Source organism: Hydra vulgaris, chromosome 12, assembly GCF_038396675.1.
Source record: "Hydra vulgaris chromosome 12, alternate assembly HydraT2T_AEP".
NCBI classification, from domain to species: Eukaryota; Metazoa; Cnidaria; class Hydrozoa; order Anthoathecata; family Hydridae; genus Hydra; species Hydra vulgaris.
In genome coordinates this window covers 79787975-79800223 of record NC_088931.1, presented here as the reverse complement: position 1 = coordinate 79800223, position 12249 = coordinate 79787975, and the positions used below count along the sequence as shown (strand labels likewise).

The 12249-nt window shown below is 28.4% G+C and overlaps 1 long non-coding RNA gene across 3 annotated transcripts; it reads left to right on the top strand.

Annotated features, from left to right (window-relative positions):
- The first annotated feature begins 1736 nt into the window (after positions 1 to 1736).
- Positions 1737 to 8805, top strand: LOC136089051 (uncharacterized). Of its 3 annotated transcripts, none has more exons than XR_010642747.1 (3): positions 1737 to 1836; positions 4289 to 8358; positions 8623 to 8805. It is a non-coding gene; the product is annotated as an uncharacterized LOC136089051 (long non-coding RNA). The 3 variants fall into 3 exon arrangements; XR_010642746.1 differs by lacking the exon at positions 1737 to 1836 and having other exon boundaries at positions 3191 to 8220; positions 8290 to 8358; XR_010642745.1 differs by lacking the exon at positions 1737 to 1836 and having other exon boundaries at positions 3141 to 8358.
- Positions 8806 to 12249: the final 3444 nt, after the last annotated feature.

The window sequence follows — 12249 nt, the reverse complement described above, 5'->3', positions numbered from 1 at the left end:
TAATGCTTTATTTTGAAGATGGGACAACCTTAAAATGATTTGTTTATGGGATTATCCCCATACTTGACATGCATATCTTAGATGGGACCCAAAAATAGTATGATATATATTTAGCAGAGTTTCTAAATTTACATAATGGCGGACTTTGGTTAACATTCCATTAGATCTGCTGAGTTTCATTGCTAAGTTATTTAGATAGCCTTGAAAAGAAAAATTATAATCAATTTTAATCCCAAGATATTAAATTGAGTCTAGAGGATAAACTTTTTATCCGCTTAGTCTGAAATTTAAGTGCTTATTAATTGATGCAAGATTGGATTTAAAGATAGTCAGCTCTGCTTTGCTGAGAAAAAGTTTATTAGAACGAAGCCACTGAACAAGATTTCCAAGATCATGATTAATATTTTGTTTTGTTGATTTTTTCAAGTGATTTGTCAACCAGTAGCATGTTAGTATTATCAACAAAATAGTAAGCAGTTGCAAATTTAAAGGAAGTATTTAAGTCATTAATAAAAAGAAGAAAAAGAAGTGGTCCTAAAACTGACCTTGTGGGACTCCATTTGAGCAATTCTTTAAATCAGATTTAGTGTCATTAATGGAAACAAACTGTTTCCTGTTTTGGGGATATGAAGTAAATCATTTTAGTGTGATGCCTCTGATTCCATAGTATTCCAATTTTGTGAGAATGATGAAGTGGTCCACAGTTTCTAAAGCTTTTTGCAAATCTATAAACATCCCATTTGCAAACTGCTTATTATCTAGAGCTTAGTAAACCTCAGTAATTTCAATGAGTGCGAGGGTTGTGGAATGTTTGCTTCGAAATCCATAGTGATGTTGGTACAGGCATTTAAAGATAGGTAACTAAAAAGCGTGTAGCATAATCAAAATTTTAGTATGTTGATACTGGCCTCAAAAAAGGATAGTCTTAATAGATTCAGCTAATTAGACCTGACCCGACCCCAATCTGAACCTTTATTGTCCCCTTCCTTGATCTTCGTTTTGTAAGATTGTAATTTTTTTAAAGTTCTATCCTATTTGATCAAGTTTCATCAAAAATTCACCTTTAGTTTAAATTTTATGACCATATGAAGTTTAAAAGTCCCCTAATTTACCCGCTGAAATAAATTTAAATGGAGTGAAATTACTTTTGAACAAAAAAAATATATATATTTATAATTTTTCTGATCTACGTGATTAGATTATTTTTATAAACTTTAAATAATATCAGAGTTTATAGAATATAACTTTTATGTTAAAATATATATATATATATATATATATATATATATATATATATATATATATATATATATACATATATATATATATATATAATAAGAAGTAACGCAGAAAGGACGGAGCCTTGGGGAACTCCACTTTCAATGGAAACTAAGTTTGAGTAAGTGCTATTTACAACAATATTTTTTCGACGGTTTTCCAGAAAGTTTTTTATCCAAAAAAGTAATGGTCTGAGTAACCCAGTGAAAAATAAAACCGCGTCCCACATGGGTTACGCGTGGGTTCCGTGTGGGATTGATGGGATTTATGTGGGACGGTTTTTCCCATGTGGTATCCGTATGAAAATTTGTCACCTTAAACCCATGTGGGTAATCCCACATGGGTTACATGTGGGAACCATATGGTATTTACACACATGGGAAATCCCACGTGGGTTTCATGTGGGATTTGCATGGGAATTAATTTGAAAGCTGGAAACTAAAAATAATTTTTTTTTTTAAGAACTAAAAAAAAAATTTTTAAATCGACATTGCATTGCGTTACGTTTATATTGTGTGAAAATATTTTATATTAATATAGAGAATGGCAAGCGAGTATGTAAGTACCACGAATAATGTTTATCTTAATTTATAGAAATGAGATTAAAATTTTTGCAAATAGACTTATTATTAGGATAATATAATAGTTATTTGAATATAGATCTTGAGTAAATTATTTGCAAACAACTGATGCAAGTTGAAATGTTGTCAAAAACCAATCTTGCATGCATGGGACACTGCAGTGTCCCACAAAGAAATGCAGGTTTGAAAGTCGAAGAATTTCCAATTTTCTTTATTAAAAAAAGAAAAAAATAGGTTGGAGATGGGTTTCTGTAACTTTTTTTATGCTCCAAAACTTTTAACTTTAGATATAATAAGGTCCTTAAGACTTAAGGGACTTACGAACTACATTGAGGAACAAAAACAGGATATTTACAGAAACTTTTCAATTTTTAATCTGGAGTACCACAGTGTTATTGAGAATAAAGCCTCAGGGTCCAGTTTTCAAAGTAATATGATCTAAAGTAATGTTTGAATAAAATAATATGCTTTAAAATGCATATAGTTATACATATAACTCCTCATAGTTAATTATATGTATAACTAGTTATACATATAATTTGTTATAAAAACTTATTTTTTAAGGTTATGCTTGAACAAATTAGTACCAATTAATTCAAATTCAAGATTTAGGTTAAGTTCAAGTTAAAGTTCTTATTCGTTGTTTTTGTTAGTTTTATATTTATTTGTTCAAATTTATCAGTTAGTACTATTTTTTACTACAGTAAGAATGTTTATCATTGTTGAACGTGATTTTATTAGTAACTTAATTTTATTTTCAACATATTTTGACAACACCCTTTATATTTTAAATGATGACAGCTTTACTTTTCTATTGATGTTAAATTTATTACGTTTCAATAACTCAGATTGAATCTTAACTGAATTATTGTAAGCTTTGTTGGGGTTTGTTGTATATCAAATGGTGTTGTAAATAAAGTAAAAATTATATATATATATATATATATATATATATATATATATATATATATATATATATATATATATATATATATATATATATATTATTTTTACTTTATTTACAACACCATTTGATATACAATAAACCCTTACAAAGCTTACAAAAATTCAGTTAAAATTCAATCTCAGTTATTGAAACGTAGTAAATTTAACATCAATAGAAATGTAAAGCTGTCATCATTTAAAATGTAAAGGGTGTTGTCAAAATATGTTGAAAGTAAAATTAAGTTACTTATAAAATCACATTCAACAATGATAAATATTCTTACTGTAGTAAGAATTAGTACTAGTTAACAAATTTGAACAAATAAATATAAAATAGTGAAAAAACAATGAAAAAATAAGAACTTGAACTTGAACTAAATCTTGAATTTGAATTAATTGGTACTAATTTGTTCAAGCATAACCTTAAAAAATAAGTTTATATAATAAATTTTATGTATAACTAGTTATACTTATAGTTAACTATCAGGAGTTATATGTATAACTGCATGCATTTTAAAGCATTTTTTTCAATTTATATATTACTTTAGATCGTATTACTTTGAATACTGGACCCAGAGACTTTTTTCCAGGGATGCGGAGTCCCAAAAAAGACTACGGATTTGAAATTCACAAAAAGATTACTTTATCCTAGTTTTTGGTATCCAGGAGCTCTAAAAATATAAATAAGTCTATGGACTACTATTAGGAAAAAAAGTTAAGACTTTTAGGTTAGAGGAACAATTTTTTTTTGAGCCCGGAGTCCTTAGGCATAATGGCGGCAAGGACTCCGGGACACCAGGACTCCGGGCTTAAAAATAATAAGTTTCAAGTCATTAAATCTCATGATTTTTTTTATAATAGTAGATAATAAGTCAACAAACATGTTTAGAGCTTCTGGACACTACAGACTTGGAAAATGTAAAGATATAAAGCCAGAGTTCTTTTGGGACTCCGCATCCCTGCTTTTTTCCCAATTACACTGTGGTACTCCAGATTAAAAATTGAAAAGTTTATGTAAATATCCTGTTTTTGTTTCTCAATGTACTTCGTAAGTCCAGTAAGTTTTACGAACCTTATTATATATAAAGTTAAAAGTTTTGGAGCCTAAAAAAAGTTACAGAAACCTCCCCTATCTCCCCCCTATTTTAATATTTTTTTTTAATAAAGAAAATTTGACTTTCAAACCAGCATTTCTTTGTGGGACACTGCAGTGTCCCATGCATGCATGCTTGGTTTTTGACAACATTTGAACTTGCATCAGTCAATTGTTTGCAGATAATATACTCAAGAACTATATTCAAATATCATATGAACATGTTAGAGAATGTTCATATGATATTTGAACATCACAAATTTAATAATATTGTTGTGATATGTTATATAAATAATACCATAATAGATTATGATATGAAAATAAGATAGGATATGAAGGTAATGATCAAAGAATAAATTTACTTATAGAAATTTAGATGTTTGTTTATTAGTTTCAGAATATTATATTATGTGTGACCGCGACCTTCTATAATAACAGACCTTGACATCGCGCAACAAAGTTGTTAAACTGAAGGCCAATTCCTAATACTGTGTTTACATTTTCATCTTTTAACATTAGACGAAAGTTTGTGTTCACGCTTTTTTAATAAATCTTTAAAATTTGATTGGTTTATAAATTAGATAGCGCAACTTCAAGACGATAACGTTGTAAGGTTCAAGGGGTTAACATTGTAAGGTAATAATATTGTCAAGCTAACGATAAGTTTTTTTAATAATTAAAATGCCTTTAAAATGCTGTGTAACTCTTTGCAAGTCGAACTATTTCAACTACAACAAAAATATCAATTTATACAACTACAACTACAATATCAATTGCAACTACAACAAAAATATCAATACTCAACTACAACAAAATAATCAATTTATAAATTCCCAAAGAATCTAGAGGAGAGAAAAAGATGTAGTGAAGCTATCCCAAGAACTGGTTTTATTGTTACAGACTATACAGCAGTATGTCAACTGCATTGGCCAAATGAAGCACCTTTTGAAAGCAAATATGGGAAGCAACGACCTTTAAACCCACCATCTGTTTTTAAAAAAATATTCCACCTAGTTGTTTAGCCACACCAGCAAGTAAAGTTAGAAAAACTGTAACTTCAAGCGGTTTTCGAAGCATTTTACCAGATGAGTTAAATGATTTTCTAAAAGAGGATGAACTTATATTTGACGATATTCAATCTTTGTTAAGTGATAATAATGATGTTATTGTTTTCCAGCTTAATAAAAAAAGTTTACACATACAATCAAAAATGTACAAACTTGGTGTTCCATTATTTATTTTAGTAATTTTCAATGATTATTCATTTGTAGCTAACCATAATCGCACAACTTGTAATATTTCATCTTAAGCTATAAACAAATTAAAGTTAATAAAAACAAAATCAGCTTTATTTGAAGCAGTTAGATTTTTTAAAAATAAAGAAAGTTCACTTCAGTCAAATATTCTATTCGAACACCTTAATGCTATGAGAAAAGTTAATGTTGGTGAAGTTTTATATACTTCAGATAATATATGTAGAGCATATGAGTATTTTGCTATGCAACGAAGTTTATATGATTATTTGTGTATTGACTACAAGTTACCAAGTATAAGGATTTTAACACGATTGAGTTCAAAAATAAGCTCAATGGAGGACCTAAGTTTCATAAATAGTATTTTTATGAATTTAAATCCATTGAAAAGAACTTTCATACTAATAATTGATTAGGTCTATGTCAAAGCTTCATTACTTTACCAAAGAGGTGCTTTGTTTGGTCAAGTAGTAAACTACCCTGAAAAGTTAGCTAAAACAATTTTATCATTTATGATTAAATGTCTTTTTGGAGGTCCAGAATTTATATGTAGAGCTCAACCTGTTTCAAGTCTTTCCTCTGAATTTCAGTTTGCTCAATGTCAACAAATTGTTGATACGATAAATAATATTGAAAGTAGTAAGACACTGGTAATAATTACTGATGGTAACCGTGTAAATCAAAGATTTTTTAGAATTTTTAAAACAGTTGATAGTAAACCATGGTTATCAACATCAGGTATACAGGGTGACCACAAAGTATCCGCACACGAGACGGTTTCATCTTGTGAAAATATAAGCATAAAAGCACTTATGTATTTTCTTATTTATTTGTTGTTTTTAGTTAATATTATGTCATAAACTTTATATACTTTACTTTATATACTTTGTAAACTATGTTAAATTGGTTTTTTTAGAATGGTGCGCGTTTCTCCTTTGTGCGGCAACTTTTCCTGATTTTATCAACTTTTCTCAATGGCCGCCATCGAGCCCCGATCTTAACCCGATGGATTTCTCAGTCTGGAGCGTCCTAGAAGGAAAGGCATGCCAAAAGCCGCATAAAAATATTGAAAGTTTAAAAAAATCACTACTGAAAGCTTGGGATTCTCTGGACCCTGCCTACTTGCTCGCCACCGTCGAAGCATTCCTGAGACGCCTACAGGCCTGTTATTTTGCTGATGGAGGAAAATTCGAATTCAATCTTTGAATCATAATTGTTATAGTTCAATAAATGTTTTAAAATAAAATTTGTGTTCCAAATACTTTCTACATGCTTTATATTAAGCTCTTTATCTGTGCGGATACTTTGTGGTCACCCTGTATATTTATTGTATGATTATGTGCATCTCTTAAAATCTATACGAAACAATTGGTTGACAAAAAAGACTGGGGAACTTCAATTTTTGAACAATAAAGAACTGGCTTTGGCTAAGTGGAGTGATTTAGAAACTTTATATAAAACTGAGTGCAATAGTCTTTTTAAACTCTCTAAATTTACAGCTAAATCAGTTTATCCAAAACCAATAGAGAGACAATCTGTAAAGTTTTGTTTGTCTGTTTTTTGCAAAGAAACAGTAGCTTCATTAAGAACGCATCCAGAGATTGAAAATAAAGCATTTGAAGGTACTGCTGTATTTATTGAAAAAATAATTTTTTTTCGAATGTTGTTAATGTCAAAGCACCTGGTGCTGGCATTCGGTTTAGAAATGAATTATGCGGAGAAATCGACTCAGTTGGTGATCAACAGTTACAACTGCTACGAGATATTGCTGAACTGTCAAGTTTTATAAAACCTACAGGCAATAGCGCATTCATGTTATGGCTTTATTGATCTCGTAGAAACTTTGTTGAGAAAAGGAACAAAGTATGTCTTATTAGGTTGGTTTTCAACAGATCCACTTGAAAAAAGCTTTTTCTAAGCTTCAACAGGGATCTGGAGGTACTTACTTTATAAACGCTAAATCTGTAATTGAAAAAATTAATATTCAACATACTAAATTGATATTACAACTTGACATTCCTGTTGATGGTATCGATGGTCATACTTGTGACATATGTTTTAGAGATATTTCTACTGATGAAAAAGAACTTCTGGATAATATACATGATCTTGAAAGCTCAGTTAATAAATCTACATTAGTGGTTATAGTTTACATAGCTGGCTATGTGCAAAAAAGGGAAATAAAAATTTATGATAATTCTACCAATTATTATTATAAATATGGAAGTTATCTGTATAGCCTAAACAGAGGCGGACTTGAAATTCCTTCTGATACTCTTTTCTAATGGTCAATATTTTGCTTTTTTTCAAGGTGCTACTGACCCTTTATGCAGAACATTTTGTGTTACTCAGTTTCAGTTCATTGCTGCTAAATAAATTTAAAATCACAAAAAAACAATGCAGAGTATATTCTAATATCTGCTAAAGATTTACTCACTAATTACCACTCCCAAAATACTAAAGCTATCATAATTTATGTGAAAATTAGTTTTGTAATTTATTATGCTATTTACTTGTAATGTTTTTTATTTTCTCATTAGCCTATATGTCTCTCAATGTTTGGATTTGTAAATATTTACCCTGTTGAGATATATTGATAAAACTTTTTTTTCGCTTGAATCAACTTTTGTTGGTGTTTTTTATTGTTGGTGATTTTTATTGTTACCATTTTTAGCAAAAAAATTAAAAATACAGTTATCTTTCTAATATATAGATATATACTTTGATATGGTTCTGCTTGTTATTGATACTATTTAATATTACATAAATATTCTTAATGAAATTTGAAATACGAAAAATATGATTATCTGTTAACAATTTTTTGGTTTTCTTTTTATATTTCCGACTTTACTAGAGATTATTATTAGAAAACATAGACTGCCATTACACCCTACCTAATATAAAAATATATCAATATAAGTAAAAGTGAAAGTTTAATCGGCCTTCAGTTTTTACGGCATTATGCGCGATGTCAAGGCCTGTTATTATAGAAGGCCGTGTGTGTGACGAAAAAGTAAGGATACTTTTGCATCCAGTGGCTATTGCACCCAACGTCTACATCATTGAAAAAGTAGGTTTTTACATTTTTGTTTTTGTTTTTTTGTTTAACAACTTATTCTAATTGATCACTTTTTTTCAGGATTCTCCTCATGGGTTCAAGGTCATTACGCATAATATGTGTTCAATTACCCATAATACGTTAGTCATTGTAAGTAATAAATTAGGAAATAATTATTTGTGTAATATTGTAGTCATTAATGACTTCAACCTGGCTAATAATTAAAATTGCTCGACTAATAAGGTTTCTTATTAAAATTGCTCTCTCTCTCTCTCTCTCACTCACTCTCTCTCTCTCTCTCTCTCTCTCTCTCTATATATATATATATATATATATATATATATATATTTATATAAATATGTATATATATATATTTATATTTATATATATTTGTATTTATATTTTTTTTTTTAGAAAATGTTTGAAGAAAGTTAGAAGATACTAAAAACCTTGGTATTATGCAAGCCGAAGTGATTTAATTAATTCAATCGACAAAAAACGGCGTGTAAATCGCAAAAGAAAAAATAATATTTTTAATATTCATTTTGGATGTATTGATTAATAGCATTTATTTTTAAATAAATTCATTTTGCAACACGATTTTTAATTTTATAAAATTTCGTCACAATAGTTTAAGGTAAATCCCACATAGGTTATAGGTGGAAAACATCACATGTAAAAGATCAAAAATGCTGCACATTTTGAATACCAAATGGGATAAAGTAGCAAATACCAGGTTAAGTTAAGCCTCTCTGAAAGCTTCGATGATTAATTTTAAATTACTATTTAAGTTATTTTTAAATTAAAAGATTTTTAAAAATCATAGAAGCATTCGGACTTTCATTTGTCTAGTATTGACTACTTTTATACCATTTGGATTAAAATATGTGGCATTTAAGATCTATAACATGTAGTATTTTCCACCTATATCCCATGTAGGATTTACCACATAAAACCCATGTGGGATTTACCATATGAAACCCACATGGGACAAAATAATAATCCCCATATGGGTTACATATGGTAAAAACCCACGCGTATCCCATATGGGATTTACCATATGGAATCCATGTGGGATTTACCATATGAAACCCACATGGGACAAAATAATAATCCCCACATGGGTTACATATGGAAAAAATCCACGCGTATCCCATGTGCGCTTTTTCACTGGGAATACGCTTCATATGCATTTAAAAACTAATGTGCAAAACGACTTATACAGAGTATCAAACCCACATTTAAAACTCTTTGAAATACGCATAAATCACAGTAATTAGATGTTATTCAGTACAATGTTTTCTTGGTATTAAATGCGCATTTAAAACTTTCCATATTACGCGTTTTTTACAAATATATGTTAGCCATTTTACTGAGTAGAACACGTATCAGAAATATGTTTTAGAAACATATAAAAATGGGTAAAAGATTACTTCATCTGTCCAACAACATCTGTGGAGTAGTCCAAGATCAACTGTACACTTTTGTCCAAGATCATCTGTATTTTTCTTTTACTCGAATAACATCTGTCCAATACCATCTGAAAATTCAATGACCCCTAACAACATCTTCAGAAAGATGTAACTAAATCTGATAATTTTTCTCCAAGTCCAATAACATCTGGACGAATTTTCTTCAGATGTAGTTACATCTGAAAAAAATCCTATATGTAATAACATCTGGTTAAAATAATGCAATATTAGTTAAAAAAATTTTCCAGATGTAATTAAATCTGAAAGAAATCCTGTATGTAACTAGATATGGTTAAAATAATGCATTAATAGATAATTTATCTTAAAAATAACTTTATCTTAAATAAAGTTATCTTAATCTACAGATGTAGTTGCACAGATGTTATTACACTTTGATATTTTAAAAGATGTAACTACGTCTGTAAAATCTAAAGATGTAGCTGCACATATATTATAACACTTTGATAATTTAAAAGATGTAACTACATCTGTAGTATCCACAGATGTAGTTGTACAGGTGTTATTACACTTTGATAATTTAAAAGATTTAACTACATCTGTAATATATCTTTAATTTTTGCGCAGATGTTATTAGACATCAATGAAATTTCAGCTAAAACTACATCTATACAACTAAAATACACTATACAACGTAATATTCAAAAATTACATTATTAGATAAACAATTGCAATCAATTTATTGAAAGTTTTGACTCTAAAAATAATAACAACAAATTTATACTTAAAAATTTCGTTAAACTATATTGTTACGTTTTTAATATGCACATATATTTTATGGTTTTTATAATATAATAAATCATGGATTTTATATTAATTTTATAAAAAGAAAATTGTTCTATAACCCTCAGAATATACGAATGTATTATTTACCTGGTATTATAAAAATGTGTTATTTTTTACAATTTATAACTGTTTATACAACTAAAATACACTATACAACGTAATATTCAAAAATTACATTATTAGATAAACAATTGCAATCAATTTATTGAAAGTTTTGACTACATTCGCATTCGGTCATACATCATAAAGAAGGATGATTTCAAAGACATACAATACTTCGGATGTTTTTCGATAGTTCTTCAAAATTTAACAAATTTATATTAGAAAAAAGGAAACTAATTTAAACAAACAAAAAATTCATACTTGAAACTGAATGCATGCAATCAGTTTAAAGTAAGACACGTACTACATACCTATAAACTTTCAATTAGGTTAGTTTTACTTATCTGAATTCTTTGTCGCTATTTTTGCCTTCATCGCCATCATCAATAAGACACCAAATAAGACACCAAAGAACTTAATATTTTGTATAACACTAACTGAATACGTAAAAACAAAGTATAATAACAACATAAAAAATTCTAATTTTTTTTTTGTTTAATATAATTTTCACCAATAGCAGCTCTAATATTATACATACCAATAACAACCTTAACATAAATAAAATAAATGCATAAGTTCAAATAACAACTTTAATGTGTATCTAAATATGTAAGCTTATTATAAATTACAAAATAATTATAACTTATAATAATATACTAGTCACATGGGCGTCTACCACTGTTTGCTCAAGAGGCAGCTGCTTCATGAAAATCAAAACAGGGGGGAAATTGAAATTTTACTCAAAACTCGGGGAGGGGGGGGGGGTTAAATAAATATGCAATCAGTTTAAAGGCTAAATTAATCTACATAAAAAAAAAGTTCACTTGAATCAAACACACCAATCATAAAAAAGTCAAATGTCAGTCAATGTAGAAAATAAACCATTAAAAAATCGAATGTCAAAGTTCTTTACTCGGTTTTAGGGATAGCAATACCGGGATCCCGGGAACCCGAAATCCCGGGATTCCGTACAAATTGTTCGTCCCAAAATCCCGGGATTAGTCTCCGAAATTTCCCGGGATTTCGGGATTGTCTTAAAAAAGTAAAAGTACAAAAAGTTTCAGCTTTATTTGTAATTAAGAAATTTAGACATAAAATGTAAATATAGGCTTTGGAATTATAGCTGCTTGGTTTTGTAGTTGTTTATCCTCTTTGCAATGTTTTTTTATTCTCCCTTTTTCTGTATTTTATAGAAAATGCAAACTAAAAACATTATTGCTTATTTTCAATATTATACTATATATACATTTTTTATATGTTTAATCGTACATATTTTGTACGATTAAACATATAAAAAATGTATATATAGTATAATATTAAAACTAATATATTATTAAAAATAAATAAAATTTTAGCATTTGCTAATTGGAAAATTAAACATTTTTAATAAAAGGAATACCTTTTTATTTTGAATTTTCTAATTCATTTTAATTCCAATGTTTGCGTGATTTTAATTTCATTTTTATGTCCACTCAATTTAATTACAAATATGTGCGTGATTTAAAAAAGTTTAATTAATGAAGTTATCAAAATATGGAAGGTTTATTAAACTACAAAAGTTTACTTAACGTCCATTCAACTGATGAAGTTATCCAAATACATAAGGTTTATTAAAGAAACTTTAGTTATCGTTATTTTAAGTAGAAATTGTTTTTGAAGAGAA